Raw genomic sequence first — 3,517 nt, 5'->3', positions numbered from 1 at the left:
TTCAACAATATTTCCTCTAATTAATCTTCCATGATCTCAGTTGTCTTGAAAAATTCTTTCCTCACATTTTTTTTATTCCATTTTCAAGACCATCGCTTACAGGTTTTGAAAAATGATTGGTAGAGTCCAATTTTACTACTAGTCATTTTTCTTTTCTTGTAACAAAGCTATAGTCAAGAAGGGGATCTCTTTCATTTTGATCTGTTGAAGCAGGACCATTTTGTGCCAACACAGAGTAATTTCTATTAGCTGCAAAGTAAAAATAATTCAAAGGCTATCGTGTTAGATTTCATTAGTAATAAGCAAAGTAAGATGATAAGGTCGAAAGTAAACACATAGAGTTGTTTCTCATCTCAAGCGAATTGATCCATGAAGTAATACTGACTCGAGAATTTCAATGAATAAGATTTTACTCATTGATATGGATAGATGGAATTTATCAAGAAGGCTCAACTTTTCTACTTTTCGACCTTATTACTTCTTTCAAAAAAATGAATGACGACAAAATTTTTAAAGACATAGGTCGGGCCAAAAGATTGCCTACGTATCTCACAAAGGAGAAAGCAAGCCCTACGTAATTCGAAACTATAATGACTTTTTCTGATTCCAAAGTCAGTTTTCCTAAAATGAGAGCAATCATTTTGTAAGTTTTAAGAATCACTGCGGACTTTTCTGAGAAACTTGGAAGACTTGAAGTATGTTTGGCCGGACTTTTGTATAGTGGAGTATAATTCCACCTAGAGATGTTCTATGGAAAATAAACGTGCATCCTAATTGGGTGACCCTTTTGAGCCAAAGGTTGGCCTAACATATTTGAAGGAAGTATATTCTTTTTAAAACCAATCCATTATCCCCAAAAAATCCTTTATAGGTATACATAAATGACATAAATACCTACAAACGTTGCAAAAAAAAGAATACAATTTTTAGGGAAAGGAAAAATAACATGAGAAAAAGAACAATATCCCATGCAAGGGATAGGAAATACCAGTTCCTGAATGCTCTTCTATCGGCCATCGCCCTACCCCCGAAGGATAATGGATTGGATTAAATAGCATATATTTCTTCAATATATAAATATAATTCGTCTGTAATTGACTCAAGGTCGATTGACACAGGACAAGTTTTCTAATGGGCGCAATACCCCCTCGGGTATTGAGTCGTCCTAGGCTCATGCCTAATATAAGATTTTGGTTTTGCGTTATCCTAGGTATCTAGAGTGAATTTGAACCAGGTTCCCAAGCGAACGACTTGAATTTGAAAATACAAATATCCATCAGACGCCTCACGTGCTAATAAATCATCGTATTTCTACCACTTCATTTGAAGTTGAACAACAAGGATCGAGACATCTATGAAACCCCAAAATAAATTAATAACAAATGTGAGATTATGCTATGTATGAGATGCAATAATTAAATTCTGCAAAATCAAAACATATAAACATGTAAGCAATTTAAACAGTTAATCAAAGATAAAGTCAAACATTTGGTTAAAACTTAATTAGAATCCCCAACAAAGTTGTCATTTCTGTTTTACAAAAATTTTGACTTTTGAGAAACCCCACATAATTTTGAAAAGGATTGAGAAAATCTTTGTAAAGTATTTAGGTGGTTCAAAATAGAAAAATCATTTAAGTTAGAAATTCTAGGTAAGCAGTTCCCATTAACATTTTAGGAAGGTTTTAAGGCACCTAAAACGTCCGCTAACTTACAGTTATCCGAACTGTTTGAAAATATCTTTTGACTAACTTCAAAAAAATTGATTGTTGATAAGTGATTGATTTTAGGAAAAGGCTTATGTAAAATAGATTTGGACGACTTAGTAGAAATTTTAACTAAGTCTAAATAAATTAATAACAAAGCATGTAAAAGGGGAAGGGGAGGAAATAAAGGACTTAGACCATTGGGCCCAAATCAATAGACCCTGTCTTAATCTAATTAAGTTTTTGACCCACTTGCACCTGTCGTAATCTAAATGTTGGGCCTTAGCCCATAACCTGTCTAAACTATTTTTTCAGGCCCATTGACCCAAAATCTGCTCCACCTGTATTAAATTTACAACTTTGGTTTCGAGGCCCAAATGAATAAACAATGAAATAAATAAATAAAGACAATAATACAAATGAATAAATGAAGAAATAGGACTTTCAAGTATCTTAGCTGCTTCAAGGATGAGACTTTAGTCCATTTCTTCTTCTTTCGACTCCTTGCATTGCATTCGGTATGCCACATGGTCAACTTTTAAAAACTTTTCCCTCAAAGTTTGACTCGAAAAGAGGCGCCTCATTGTCCTCTTAGAAATGCAAAGGAAGGGAAGTCCATTCGGAAAACCCCACATGGTCAAGGAATAAGAAAATAAAATACGTAACCTACAACCATTTAAAGGAAAGAAAGCATAGAACGAGCTTAATCATGCTCGGTCGCTGGAAAAGAAAAATGTAGAAAAGGCTAATAAGAAGAACAAAGGTGCATTCAGATAGTCGAACAACATATTAAGCAAGAAATGTCTTGATGTAAACTTTGTTTGCACTTAAGTACTTTGTTTGCACTTAAGTGTAAATAACATGTTTGATACCAAAGAGCATATGATGAGTTGCAATGTAGATACTACATAAGCATATTGTAAACTTACTTAAAAGGTATCCATGATCGGAGTACTATTGCCATCAAACCAAAGATTACAAAAGTAGTAATGAAAACAAAAATGTAAAATAATGGCTCATCAAATGACATAACGCCAAACACTTCAGACAAATCCTACGGCCATCGAAGCCAACTACAGCAAACAGTCCCACAGCCACTTTGATTACGACTATACGCCTATCAATACGGAGAAAGAGATGAAAAAAAGAACGTCATAAAGAATGTGTAGAAAGAAGTTTACCTTCTTCGGGGCAGCAAAACAGGACCTCAAGCTAACGTCGGGAGACACCACCACCGAAAATAGGTCCTTCGAGAATTCCGATCAAATCGACGGCTTCTAAAATTTTACTAAAATAAAAATTTACTGATTTTTGCTCAAAGGGTTTTTCCCCTTTTTCCCCTTTCAACGAAAATAGTAAGAGTATATATAGGAAAAACTTTAGAGTCCAGCCCTTTTTCCTTTCGATGTGGGATGGAAAAATCAGATAGAAATTCCAGGAGAGGATTTCAAAATTTCAAAATAGAATTAATATCCACCTTCTACCTCTGTATGAATCGGATGATGGTGAGATATTATACCATTAAAAGAGACAGCTGGACAGTTTCTAAACTCTTCTAGAAGCGGATGGCTCATCAATCACACGCAAATGACACTTTAGGACTCCCTTGGTTGTTGATGGATAATGTTGTGTTTATCGCGGGTTCGGGTCGGCGGATCGCCGGGTTTCAGGGTGCCGGATTAAGTTGTTGGTGTTATCGTTGATGTAGGTATCAGGGTCGGGTCAGAATTAGATGTTGGGTCAGCTTTGCTGGGTTGGATTCGGGTTGAAGCCGTTGATTGATGTTGTTGTTGATTGTACACGATTTTGGCT

General features: G+C 35.3%; 1 long non-coding RNA gene across 2 annotated transcripts; it reads right to left on the bottom strand.

Annotated features, from left to right (window-relative positions):
* LOC124899722 lies at positions 1-3,517 on the bottom strand. Of its 2 annotated transcripts, none has more exons than XR_007057196.1 (2): positions 2,887-3,517; positions 1-249 (listed from the first exon to the last, which is right to left on the bottom strand). It is a non-coding gene; the product is annotated as an uncharacterized LOC124899722 (long non-coding RNA). The 2 variants fall into 2 exon arrangements; XR_007057195.1 differs by lacking the exon at positions 1-249 and adding an exon at positions 1,043-2,371.

The sequence above is a fragment of the Capsicum annuum genome, chromosome 6 (assembly GCF_002878395.1).
Source record: "Capsicum annuum cultivar UCD-10X-F1 chromosome 6, UCD10Xv1.1, whole genome shotgun sequence".
Taxonomy (NCBI): domain Eukaryota; kingdom Viridiplantae; phylum Streptophyta; class Magnoliopsida; order Solanales; family Solanaceae; genus Capsicum; species Capsicum annuum.
Note: the sequence above shows the minus strand (reverse complement) of the source record. Positions and strands in the feature narration are given on the sequence as shown.